The following is a 13,022-nucleotide window of genomic DNA, read 5'->3' on the forward strand; positions in this document are numbered from 1 at the left end:
CTTTTTTCATATTAAATTTTCAATAATTTAACATCCAAATTAATTACTTATTCATCCCTCCTAGACTTTCCCCCACCCCCTGGTTTCCAATTTCTCCCCTTTGTCACCATACACAATTCATTCAGTTACAAGTCCATTGATAACCCTAATTCACAATACTTCATAGATGCTACATCAATCCTGCTCAGGCTTTTAATTCTTTACAGTGGACCTTAAAATATTCTATAAATTTGATCCAGTCTTGTATAAACTTTTTTTCATCTTGGTCCCAGATTTTCACAGTTATCTTTACCATTTCAGCATAGTCTATCATCTTAGTTATCCATTCCTCCTCCATTGGTACTTTCTCTTCTTTCCATTTCTGGGCAAGTAACATCCTGGTGGCTGTAGTTGCATATATAAATAGTGTTTTAACATTTCTTGGTATGCATTCACCTGTTATTCCTAATAAAAAGGCCACTGATTTTTTTAACAAAGGTTATCTTCAACATTTCCTTCAATTCATTATAAATCATTTCCCAGATCCAGCACCTCTTATGGAGGTGCACGCAAGTCCCCTATGCCATGTAATGGCCCCGTGTGTTGAGTATCTGTGTGTTTGCAGGGGTTGAGGGACAAGGGGCTCTGCTATTTGCAGTGGGGTTCCCTCCACAAATGGCTCTGTGCCCAGCATACTGGAGCCTGCTACTGTACAAACATGACTGGCTATTTTTCATGCTAAATGGGTGGGTGGGTGTGGATATTTTCTTTAATATATTTTTCAGTCTGTGAACACGTTGACTGCCAGAAACTGTCTCCGAGGTCACTATTTTTACATGCATTTCGACACAATCAACGTGCCATAAAACATATTTTGCTTTGGAAAACTAACATAATAATTTAGTGGATCTGAAAAAAAGACTTTTAAAATCTCTGAATCCGTACTCTCAATATTGATGCATGCCACTTAATGAATAATACATTTTATCATCCTGCATCAAGGCTTTACGGGAACCAGGTACTTATGTAAGCGGAAAAGCAGATTCGGATCTTATATAAGCACCTTATGTAATGCTGTCAATGGCGACTAGCTACAATGGCTATATGCTGCCTTCACAGTTGGAGGCTGTATCCTTCTCAGTTCCTGGAAACCACTCAGGTCCTGCTTGCAGGCTTCCCATGGACAACTAGTTGTCTGGATGCTCCTTGTCTGATCCAGCAAGACTTTCTTTATGCTCCCCAGCAGAGACCTGGATGCACTCCTCCATCTCTCTAAATATTTTTGCGCTTGATGTTGCAAAGTAATTTGATTGATGTTATACAAGTCTTGCAAGTCTGTGCTAATACTCAAGCCCAGATATTTTGCTTTAGAGCAGAGTCTTATTTGTTAACCAGTTAGCATCCTGAATTCTATCAAAACCTCAAGATTTAGAGGAAGCACTTCAATTTTGTAACACTGACTTTGCACCTAGCTACTTTTGCATATTTCTGCAGGAACTTTTCTAATTCCTCCATTCGTCAAAAAACTGCCATATCATCAGCACACATACTTTTAGTTCTGTTTGTCCTATGTGAAATCTTATTCTGCTATCTGATGCTTTCTGCCAAAACCTCTAAGGACTGTCTAAACCATGGGTAGGTATCCTAAGGCCCGGGGGCCAGATCAGGCTCAATCGCCTTCTAAATCCGGCCCACAGACAGTCCAGGAATCAGCATGTTTTTACATGAGTAGAATGTGCCCACCACATGGTCTGAGGCACAGTGGACCAGTACCATGCTGAAAAAGTTTGCTGACCCCTGGTGTAAACAATACTTCTGGCAAGGCCACACTTGTCTTGCACCCCTCAGCAAATGAAAAGCTGGGAAACCTGATGTTTGGCATTTAGGCACGAGACTTGTAAGTAATATTGACCCATTCACAGAAGTTAGTCCCAAAGCAATAACATGGCATACAGTCCTTTAAGAGGGGCCATTTTAACCTGTCAGACACCTTCGCAGTGTCCAAAAACACACACAGCTGACAGTTTATTTTTTCTGTTGTAATCTGTTATGTCTATCAGAGTTCCTAGATTTACCTTTTAAAAAACTGGCTTGAACTTTGTGGATATTATTTAATGCACATTGAATCCATATTAATAGGAATTATTTTATTTACTCTGTTCATTAGAACTGCCATAAAGATTTTATAGTCAAAATTCAATAAGTGTCTGTATGGTGCTACATCTCCTTGGTCTTTTCCTTTAGTATATATATTTATATTATAATTATATATCAAATTATTTCCCCAATTCTTGAGGTATATGGTTTAGAGTACTGGTACATACTTCATTTAGAGCTGCTGTTATTGCGTCTTGGATAATATTTATAAATTACTTATTGTACTCTGTGATAAAACCATCTGATCCCGGTGGCTCTCCTATCTTTAATTATTTGATGGTCTGCTGCATTTTAGTACAACTTGCACTTTGGTCCAGCCATAACTTATCTATTTCATTTAAGGTTTGAATTTCAGTTTATGCTACATATTCTTCAATGTCCTTCCCCTCCGGATTTTGTGTTTTATAGGGGTTTTTCTTTTAGTACTCTAAGAATTAAATTTACTATTTCGTTACTATCAGTTATTCTCGATCTATCTAGCCAAAGTGGATGGAACAATGTATGTAAATTTTACCTTTGTACAGTATGCTAATTTCTACATCTACTCATGCATCCTTCTCTATTCTCTACCCAGGCAGGCAAGAGGCATTATCAGAATTCAAGGACACATTCCAGCTGGGCAAAAACACTCCAGGAAAATGAGAAGCAGAGCTAGCAAGGAGTGTGACAGGGAGAGAGGCGGTGTGCTTAGGGATGAGATGTGGCCTGAAGAAAGTCACCAGTGCCAAAGAGAAAGTTCTGGAAGGACACATTTCCCCCCTGGGCCTGAGGTGCCCCACCCCTGAGCTACCAAATGATAAGCCATGAGTGGAGAGGAGTTGTTGCCACTGTTCTCCTCCCCAGACACACATAAACCTGCCCATCCCATTTGCTTTAAGCATTGGGATGGACACTCCTTGCAGCAGAAGCAATTGAGCTGGAGCTGAACCCTAATAATAATAATAATAATAATAATTATCCTGATCACCAAATGTTGATGAAGTTCTTCTATCATAAATATAAGCAATAAGGCAGAAAGCAAATAGCAGAAAATAATGAGAGGGTCATCTTATACAGTTGCAGAAGATACAGAAGGTCAAAGGATGTTTCTTAAGTGCAACAGAGGCCACAAACAGGATACAACTCCAAGCTGTTCAGTCCAAGGTAATATCAGTGTTCAGTAACTCGTAACCTGCGCACATTCAACTTTACACATTTGGCAAAATATAAAAAATAAAAGGAGGTGGACGTCCCGGGGAAAAAGACTTTGGCAAGCCCACCTGCCATTCCACCAAATATGTTTTCACTATGTGATTTTGGTGGGATCCCTGGAATATAACCCCCACGTAAGCTGAGAGATACCTGCATTGACATCACAACCAAATAGATCTTATTTATAGAGAAGAATAGAATATTATGCTGCATTTATAATACAGCTGCTGGCTGATCATTCATTTGTTAATGGTTAGGAGACAGTGTCTGGATAGCAGCAGAGATTCTCTCTGTGTTTTTTGAATGAGATACCCAACAAAAGAAAGCAAGTGAGCACACACAGAAACAGCAGCCTGGAAGTTGGAATGGGCAGAGAAAGAGAGCTGGCAATTCTGACTAGAGTTAGCTGAAAGTGGGAGCGCCCACACAGTCCCAGAGAGCAGGCCATTTTCTTCCACCTGTAGTCAGACTGTTACTATTTTTCAGGAGGCATTCAACTGCATACCAGCAAATTTAGGTATGTGCAACATATATCTGATGCTGTACACAACTTCCATGCAAAGAAACGAGTGCGCAATAAAGAGAGGACATCGCATAACTTCTGCACAGGCTTTGTGCAATCAAATCAGGATGAACGCGCAACATACAGGAAGCGATTAAAGGTTTGGTAAGTAGCATGACAAATATCAGGGGGTCGTGGGAAGATGGCAGTAAATACAATTGTGGTATGCCCTTTTTGGCACAGAAAATTATGTAGCCTATTTAGCTCTGGTGTGTTCTTAGAAACCTGCAGAAGTCAAGGCCAGGAGAGATGAGCTTTTTCCTAAATGTGCAATTTGGTACTTTGATTCAGTTTTTCATTTGATGCAGGGTTCATTAACCCATAACGTTTTAATCTCTACTACTCTGCCCATTTCTGAACATGTGCCATAAATTATGTATTTTTGTCTTCTAGCTTGTTAACAACTGTTACAAAAATATTGTCAGGCAATCCTTTATTTTTTGCTTTAATCCCACCCCCTGTAATATCAAGGAGTGTATTGTCTGCAGAGCAATCATTAATCAGTGGTGCCATAAACTATTTTATTGCATTTTAACCTCTTTGAGCTTTTTAAAGTTTAAGATGGTGGGAGTTTTCCATCCTCATCTCTTTCTAGGTCTTTCCAAGCAAGCGAGAATAAGGAATCACTTGGATTTGCTATCACTGAACTTTAGCATCACAGAACTTTAAAAACATTAAACATGTTAATTTAATTAAAAGAAATTTGTTTGCATTAGTCAGTGTTAGCTTTCTTAAACCTCTCTCTGTTGGCAACACCCAGACAGGATAATTGGCTACCCCATACATGCACAGCCATAGGGAAACATAATTTAGTGGGAGGGAACATCCTAGACAAATGTCTACTCCGTGGTTTATGAGGGCATGCAATGCTATCCACACTTTTAACAGCTAAACCCCTGAAAACTGGGAGATTGACAAAGGGGCCCAAACGTGAGGAGTATTCATTAAAAGATGCAAATAGCCAGAATCTGTGCTGTTTTGTTTCAGTCTCCTTTATCCCGTTGAAAACAGGGAAGCCTCCTGTCATGCAGACTCAGAGATTCTCAGGGCCCAATAAAGGTTGGTGGCATTTTCAATCTATGTTTGTTTTCCTTCTTCTAATCACACATCCCAAATCTGCCACAAAACTCAGCTGGACTTAATCCATAACCTTTTACAACTGTAATAACTAACTTGTATCATTCCATGACTTTTTTCAACCATTTTTTTGTAAAAGCTTAGAAAACAGTGTGCATAACACAGATGGCTTACAAATATATCCCATTTCTTGTAGAGATGATTTTCTATGTGAGTAATCTTAAGAACTAAAAAAATATCCCATACATATCTGCAGATTGTATCTACTGACCTAACAATATCTGCTGATTTAGTAAAACACACCTCTGCTTCATGTATCACAGTGAGCAAGACGAAAACTCCAGTGAGAATATGTGGGGTTTGAAGGAGTGGCGGCTAGCTTTCCCTTTCCCATGTGAGGATGGGAAAGTACTAACTGACAGAGGAAACTCAGTAAGAGCTGAGAAGAAAGGCTACCACAAGTGGGAGCTGTAGCTACCATCTAATGCTGGTAAGTCAATTGTGGTGAGCTTCTATGGAAGGTCATTTTGGAATAATGATCCCACCCCCTGTCGCGTATTCTACACGAAGCTTTCAGCAGAGACGCTAAGAGTTCCAGGTTTGTCTTTTTTAATGTGAGCTATTTACACAGGCATGTACAAAAGAAACAGTCCATACAGAGTACTTACAAACGAATACTCTCCTCCACCACAGCTCTACAGCACAACCACCATACAGGACAACCACCACACCAACCACACCCACTGTTACACAGGCTTTCCTTTTAAAGCAGGTGATACTAATTACACTCCTGCTGAGTCACTCTGACCCAGCAGAGTATTGCATCATCCTGAAGCCTGCAGGCTTATCCAGTATCCTGCAAATCCCAACACTCCTCCTTAAGTCAAAGGCTTGAGACCTAATAATTCTCTTAAGTCTCGAAATTTAGGAGCATCCAAACATTTTGTATACAAATCTGCCACATTACATTTTGTGTTACAGTGCTGTACCTTTAACACATTTCTTTCCAAAGCATTTTTCACATTTCCGTATCTTATAGCTATATGTTTGCTCTTGCTTTTAAAGTTCTGTTGGTTAGCAAGCTGTTGTGCAGCCATGTTGTCACTTAGCACAGTGATTGGCATTTCAGAAGGTATTCCAAGCTCTTTTGTTAGGCAAGCAAACCATTCTATTTGTGATACACATTCGCTTATGGCTGAGTACTCTGCTTCACAAGTACTTGTGGCAACAAATGTTTGTTTCTGGGATTTCCACTGAACCAGGGCATTTCCAATATATATGGCATAGCCAGTGGTAGACTTTCCATTTTCTCTGTCCCCCCAGCTGGCATCAGCGTATGCATACACTTGCTGATCATATCCTGTATCCAGCACCAGTTTGTAATCTTTTGTGCCTTTCAGATACCTTAGGATTCTTTTAAGTGCTAGCCAATCTCTCTGAGCCGGGTCTGCACTTCTTTGGCTTAACATGTGCACTGCCAATGTTATGTCAGGTCTTGTCCAACAACTTAAATATAACAGAGAACCCAACAGAGAATGAAACGCTGTTGCATTCTCACATTTTTGCCCTTCTGGTTCATTTTTGTACTGGGTAGTTATGGGAGTATCAACCTCATTTGCCCTCTCCATTCCATATGTCTTTAGTAATTTTTCGATTTTTTTTTTCTGACTCAGAGAGTAGACGCCCTCTTCATTTCTCTGAACCTCTACCCCTAAGTAATTCTGAATCTCTCCCAAATACTTCAGTTTGTATTTGTTACCTAGGCTGTTCATAAACCAAGACACTTGCTTTTGTGCAGTTGTTATCAGACAGATATCGTCAACATACAAAAGTAAATAACAAACACTTCCTTGCACCACTGCTGAATATAAACAGGAATCAGCCAGGCTTTGTTTGAATCCCATCTTTTTCAAAGTTGTGTCTATGCATTCATGCCATAGACGTGCACTTTGGTGCAACCCGTATAGTGCCCTTTGCAGCTTTAACACCATGCTGTCTTTTTCCAGCTCATAACCTGGTATTTGCTGTAAATACACCTCGGCGTCTATAGGAGCATTTAAATATGCTGAGGCAACATCAAAATGATTAACTTTTAACCCTCTCAGACTTGCCATTGCTAAAACTGATTTTACTGTTTCAGCCTTTGCTGTTGGGGCAAACACTTCATCATAATGTATCATTTTCCTTTGTGTAAAGCCCCTTGCCACCAACCTGGCTTTCCTCTGACAACTACCATCAGCCAGTTTTTTCACTTTAAAAACCCACTTACAGCTTATGGGCTTTTTACCTTCAGGCAATTCTGTAGGGACAAACACATTGTTGTTTAGCAGAGAGTTATACTCTGCCTGCATTGCTTTTAACCACGCCTCTTTCTCTAGAGTAGGTAACTCTTGCACTTCTTCAAAGTTTTCTGGCTCAGTTACACAAACCTGGTTTATGGTGGCTGGGAACCCATAACGGTCTGGAGGTTGACCTTTATTACTTCTTGCAGACCTCCTTGGTTCATTAATCTCATCCCTTGGGCTACCTTCAGGACTGCTTTTGGGGTGGATTGACTCTGTAGATCTACCTCCTCCTGTCCCTGTTGCACTTTCTTTCCTCCCCTGCTCCATACTAGCAGCTGGAGAAAAATGCTCAACCTTTACCTCCTCCCTTTCAGTTTCTCTGGGAGAGTTGCCAATTCTCAGCTTTGTTTCAACTGCCTTATCAGGTATGCTCGGCAGTAAAACTTTTTCTGGCAGCAGGTTTGCATGTATCTTGGGCCAATTTCTTTGCTCATTAAAGCTGGCTGATCGACTATAACTCAAAAGATTTTTATCATCTTCAAACCTGTAAGCTTTCGTACCACTTTCATACCCAAGAAATAGCAACTGCTGTGCCCTTTTCCCACCTTTTCTTCGGTTCTTTACAGGTATGTCAACCCATGCCTTTGTCCCAAAGATTCTCAAATGTTGCAAACTGGGACTTTTGTTATAGAGAATTTTATAGGGTATGTCATCTAGTACCCTTGACCACAAGCGATTCCCAATATAGTTTGCGGTCTTAATACTCTCAGCCCAGTACTTAATTGGGAGATTTGCATCTGCTAGCAATGCTTTCATTTGTGTCTGCAAGACACCTCCCCTACGTTCTGCTACTCCGTTCTCCTGAGGCGTCGCCACATTGGTAAGCCTATGTTTGATCCCTTGGGAACGCAACCAGTTTCTTAGGGAGCTTGCCATAAACTCTCCTCCCCTGTCTGACTGAATAGAGCACACCTTTTCGCCAAGTTGCCGTTCTACCCTTCTTACCCAGAACTTCAAAGTTTGGGCAACGTCAGACTTTTGCTTCAATGGATAGACCCAGCCAAATCTAGAATAGTCATCCACTAGGATCAAGCAGTACTTGTTATGGGAGACACTTGGTGGAAAAGGACCAGTTACATCAGCATGAATCAACTCCAGTGGTTTTTTGGTTTCTCTCTGGCTTGCTCTTGCTACTGGGCAAGCCCTGCTTTTAACCTCCTTGCAGATATTACAGTCTAAGTCAGTGTTTCCCAACCTTGTGCCTCCAGCTGTTTTTGAACTACAACTCCCATCACCCCTGACTATCAAGACCAGTGGCAAGGGATGATGGGAATTGTAGTTCAAAAACAGCTGGAGGCACAAGGTTGGGAAACACTGGTCTAAGTAATTATCACAACTTTTTATGTTTTTCACCCCCCCACACAACTCCAATGTTTTGTTTAGCACCTTATAGCTAGCATGAGCCAGACGCCTGTGCAGGAGATGAATACACATATCATGGGTTGGGACATTTTGCACATTAGCAACCTTAGACTCACACTGCAGTATATACATATTAGCTCTAAGGTTAGCATTCGCCAACACTGCCCCATTTTGCTTTATCTGGCACTGATCTCCCACAAAGTTTACTTCAAAGCCTGCTTTTGCCAAGTCAGGAATGCTCAGGAGATTGTTTTGCAAACTAGGCACACACAACACATTTCTGAACGTGTGTCCCAGCTGTGGGAACACAACCTCCCCCTCACAAACCACATTAGCTTTCTGGCCCGTAGCAAGACTTACATGTTTTTTGTTTGAAGCCCTAGCATCAGTTAGCAGTCCTTTTCTTTTACAAAAGGTTTGAGAAGCTCCACTGTCCAGAACCCACAGCTCTTCATTTTCTTGACCATCTGCAGACACCCAAGCGGTAGACTCTCTCTGCTGCCTCTTGTGCTTCTGCTGTTTTTGTTGTTTTCTCGGGCAGTCCCGCAGCAGATGTCCACTGGAGTTGCAGCAAAAACACCTTTTTACTTTGTTGACCACCGGCTGGTCTGCAGCAGCTCCTCCTGGCTGTTTCTCCGGCTCCCGACACCTCTGCTCTTCCCGGCTGTTGTTCCCTCTGGGATGCTCCAACAGCTGGGCTGAGGTCATCTTTCGCTCTGCACGCCTGTCCTCCTCTGCATACAACCGTCCGGTAACGTATTCCAGAGTCAGCTTATCAGTCTCTACAGACTCGAGGGAGTTGACCAGCATATCATAGCTGTCATCAAGGGAACTCAGGACTATAAAGACTTTGTCCTCTTCCCCCACAGGCCTCCCTCTTAAGGCTAGCTCCTGGAAACAGCCTGTTAGGAATTTTAGGTGGTTTACCAGGGAGTCCCCCGGTTTCTTCCGACACCGGTACAGTCTCCTGGTCAGTGTTATCAGTGAGCCAGCTGTCTCTCGCACATGGACAGCCTTGAGCGCATTCCATGTCTCACTTGCCGTCACCTTATCAGCTACGTAGACTAGCTGGCTGTCGTCCACTCCAAGGATGATTGTAGCCAAAGCTTTCTCATCCTTTTCTAGCTGGGCCTCTGCTAGTGCCAGCTTTTCGTCGTCGTCCTCATCTTCCTCAGGGGGCTGCGGTGGAGTTTCCACCACCTTCCACAGTCCCTCACGCTTGAGGAAGTGTTGCATGCGGACCGACCAGATGCTGTAGTTAGTGGCCGTCAGCTTCTCCAGCAACACGCCAGTTCTGGACTGCTCCATCCCTGCAGCTCACCTCCAGCACCCACGGCTAGATACCTGCCACCTGTACTCTTGCGCAGCGGAAGCGTGCTGGGCCCATAACCCTGTCGCGTATTCTACACGAAGCTTTCAGCAGAGACGCTAAGAGTTCCAGGTTTGTCTTTTTTAATGTGAGCTATTTACACAGGCATGTACAAAAGAAACAGTCCATACAGAGTACTTACAAACGAATACTCTCCTCCACCACAGCTCTACAGCACAACCACCATACAGGACAACCACCACACCAACCACACCCACTGTTACACAGGCTTTCCTTTTAAAGCAGGTGATACTAATTACACTCCTGCTGAGTCACTCTGACCCAGCAGAGTATTGCATCATCCTGAAGCCTGCAGGCTTATCCAGTATCCTGCAAATCCCAACACCCCCGCCCAACTTGTATACTATCATTTTATTTCTGTGTTAGGCATTATTGTGTCTCCTGCTTCATTTTAAGCTGTTTGGTTAGGTTAGCTTATTTGTGTATTGCTTTATATAATGTGCAGATTTATTTTCTGTATTTATGGACATTAGGGTTATTTTTAATTCTTATTTTTAAAACAAAAAATGTTATATTTACTGTTCATTTTATATGTTGTGAAAAAATTGGGCACAATTTTCTACAAAAAGTGGCATGCAAATAAAGAGATTAAGAAGAGGAATGGGACCTTATACCAAACAGACTATTTCTCTATCTAGCCCTATATTGTCCAATTAGCAGTGGTCTTTGTCACCTGCTACGTTATACTTTGTGTTTAGCTAGAGATGCCAGGAATTGTAGCAGGGATCTTCTGCTTGCAGAACATGTCCTCAACCTTTCCACTGCTCTGTACTCTGTGTTAGATATGAGTATCTAACTCACAGCATTCTTAGAGCTCAGCCTCCTTTTGTCACCAAAGGTTTGTTACTTGGGGCCATTCTGAGCCCACTGCTGCTCATAGGATATTTAGGTGAAACTAAGAACAGCTGTTCATTAGGAAGGTCCAATTGCACACTAATGTACTTTCAGTCTGAGAATGGCACCCATCTCTTCCCTAATGCCACCAGTCTCTTGCCTAATCATTGTCCTGAAACCTCTTTGCTTTTTCTGTGTCTGTCCACAATTTGAGAGTAGATTCAGGTAAGCCAAGTGAGTTGAGACAATATCTTGTTGCTGCCTCTCATTCTGGAATAACATCAAGTATCTATTGTTATCATATGTAGTGATCCTCTTTGAAACTCTGTGAGGTGCAGCTCATGCAAAACCTAGCAAAAGACCTCTAGGGTGGCTGTCACTTAGGACCACATTACACCAGCGCTGCAAGATCCTGCAGCACTGCTCAAGAAGGTCCCCACCCCACCGGAATCTCCCAACATTTCTTCATTCATGTATAGCTTCAAGTAATGTATTTAAGCCATGAACAGTAAAAATCAATACCTGAAATACAAGTTGAACACAAGATAGGTTAAAATACAGATCACACATCCTGATTACAATATATGCAAATGCTCCACATGCCCCATTGTGTTCCATTTAATCCACTGATTGAACTTCACGATATAACGGTATACATCTAGACATTGTCACAGTAGACTCCTGACCTCATACCCATCCTGTGTTGGGATTATTATTTCTAGCTCTCTGTTTCGGGAAAGGCTGTTCTGGAGCTGCGCCACCTCCTCTTTCAGAGCAAGGGGGCATTGTCCTTGGCTGCTGTGGTGAATTCTCCTCCTCCCTCCCACCATTGGCCCAAGAAGCCATTGGGGCACCCGCACCCATGTTTAGACGCTTTATTTTGGTTAAGAAGACGAGTGAACACACTGAGAAGGTATAGCAAGGTTTGAACTCCACCAGGTGACCTGTTTATTCAGTATTCACCCTGATGTCCTTCTGCAAGTGGAAGTTCTTCTGCAGAGTGTTTTTCTTCTAGGAAAAAAGGTGCCAGTACTGCGTACCCTTGAGTCCCCTCACCCCAGAAAAAAAGCATCCCTTTGAGAGAATGAGACCCCAAAAAATTTACTTATTTGTTTCATTACATATATATATATATATATATATGCTTTCGTAGATTTTCACGGGTACAGGAATGCAGGTTTTGGTGTCCTCGGGTGTCTTCCCGTGTAAAAGTTGGGGTGTCTAGGCGACGTTTCGACGAGGTCTCACTCGTCATCTTCAGGCTGGTGCTTTCGGCTTCTTGTTACTGGAACAGAGCAGGATCTCAGTGTTTGAGTTCCTATAAATACTGTTGAGGGGGTGTGGTGTATAGCCTCCAATGTTCTGGGCAGAGAGGAAGTTCCCAGGCTAGTGTGCCTTTTCTTCTTTTGTTCCTTAATTACTTGAGGGATATCTTGAGTGATTTCTTGAGTGATATCCTGAGTACCACTTAGGTGGGTCATTAGGTGTGGATTAGTTGCTAAAGTCTTTGTGTCTTGACCTCTTGAACTTTGTGAAGAGTTTTTCTGAGAAGATGGCTGTACTGCACTTAGTTGTGCTCTGGCTTGGCTTCGTGTATAGGGGCGAGCTGTGGTTTTGTGGCCTGTGTCAGCCAGATCTGTGTAGGGATTGCAGGGGGGTGCAGCATCCGGAGGTGCCACCATGGTTTGGCTACTGGATGGTGTCTGTAATTTATCTGTGGAGAGGGTCTGGGTTTGGGTCTGGTGTGGTTGATTGGTGATGGCGTTCTGTGTGCCTCTGGATCTGGTGTCAGTTTTTGTGGGGAGGGCTAATTTCCAGATGTCTGGCAAGCGGGATGTGTCGTCACGCTTGTTCATGTTGTGAGGGTGTTTCTCTATCTCGATGGCTTCCATGATTATTCTCTTGTGGTGATGTTCCATGTTAAAGAGCAATTTGGAATCTGCAAAATTAATTTCGTGTCCTGTTTCTTTCATGTGTTGGAAAAGAGAGGAAGTTTTTTCTTCTTTTTTGACGGCATTCTTGTGTTCTGCGATACGTGCATTTATTCGTCTGTTTGTTTGTCCAATGTACGTGGCTGGGCAGACTTTGCAGGGTATTTCATAGACCCCTTGGTTTTCCAACTGGA

At 42.4% G+C, this 13,022-nt stretch overlaps 1 long non-coding RNA gene across 2 annotated transcripts in view; it reads left to right on the forward strand.

Annotated features, from left to right (window-relative positions):
- Nucleotides 1–13,022, forward strand: part of LOC309373000 — a 60,652-nt gene that overhangs the window by 39,489 nt on the left and 8,141 nt on the right. Inside the window, exons 2-4 of one of the 2 annotated variants that reach the window (XR_014169754.1) lie at nt 3,814–3,994; nt 4,877–4,948; nt 5,290–5,456. This is a non-coding gene — a long non-coding RNA (uncharacterized lncRNA). Of the gene's footprint in view, nt 1–3,813; nt 3,995–4,876; nt 4,949–5,289; nt 5,510–13,022 lie in introns of those variants that run through there. The other variant, XR_014169755.1, reaches the window with a different exon arrangement.

This window comes from Podarcis melisellensis, assembly GCF_964234715.1.
Source record: "Podarcis melisellensis genome assembly, chromosome: 1".
Taxonomy (NCBI): Eukaryota; Metazoa; Chordata; class Lepidosauria; order Squamata; family Lacertidae; genus Podarcis; species Podarcis melisellensis.